Source organism: Dipodomys ordii, unplaced genomic scaffold, assembly GCF_000151885.1.
Source record: "Dipodomys ordii isolate 6190 unplaced genomic scaffold, Dord_2.0 Scaffold266, whole genome shotgun sequence".
Lineage (NCBI taxonomy): Eukaryota > Metazoa > Chordata > Mammalia > Rodentia > Heteromyidae > Dipodomys > Dipodomys ordii.
The window spans coordinates 277,163-278,208 of record NW_012267482.1 but is presented as its reverse complement, the minus strand read 5'-3'; positions in this window follow the sequence as shown (position 1 = coordinate 278,208).

Here is a 1,046-nt window from a genome sequence, read left to right as displayed (position 1 = left end):
AATAGAACTACTGCCCCGTCACCCGGGAGTGAAGCTGTAGCCGCTCGTTATCTTACAGCAGTACTCTCGCAGGCCGAAAGCCGTTCCGATCTCCCAGTTCTTCCTCTCCACAGCTCCCCCACCCCCACCCCCGCCACCCCAAAACGGCCCAGGTGACTGTCCCCATAACACAGAGGACGCGGCCCGGGGTCATGGAGGTTCTGCGGATTTAAAAAAGCTGGGATTCGAACTCCAAACCTCCAGCTTGATAACAGCACATTGCCCATCCCCCTGGGGCCCAGGAAGGAAGAGCTGTCGCAGAATTCACCCCCTAAACAGTGTTCAGGGAGCCCAAAGTTGAGCCGGCGCGACACTTTTTCTCAGGAAGGAATAGCTCATGACTGGCGACCAGGGACGAGCACTTGTCAGTAAGTGCACAGCAGCGAGGGGAAGAGACTGATCAACCCACCTTCCTCCTCTCTGTCCTTTGTCAGCAGTGACCTGTAGGCCGCTCTCCCCTCTAACAAGGCCGCAGGGCCCCGAACACACAGCCAGAGACAACATCATCATCATCATCATCATCATCATCATCATCATCACCATCACCATCATCATCACCATCATCATCATCATCATCATCTCAGAACAAGCAGGCAGGCGTGGAAACACCTGCAGCCAACACCATCACCATCACCATCACCATCATCATCATCATCATCATCATCATCTCAGAACAAGCAGGCAGGCGTGGAAACACCTGCAGCCAGGAGCCCCGGGGGCCCCCCGCCAGGCTGAGGTTCGCAGCCAGCCCGGGCAGGGGCGGCCGTGAGACCCCCGAGAGGTCAGAGGCGGAGCTGAGCGCAGCCCAGGCGGTGAGTGAGAAGCTCAGAGGCAGAGCCCGCCCGGGCCGCGGGTTCGAGCCCCAGGGCCGGCACTCACCCCGGGCCTGGCGCCTGTGACCAGTGATCCAGCTGGGGGAGCCCGGCAGAGGGGAAGGGGAGCCGGAGGCGGGCAGGTCAGCGCGGGCGGAGGGGAGGCCCCCCCCCCGGGCAGGGGCTGGATGGATA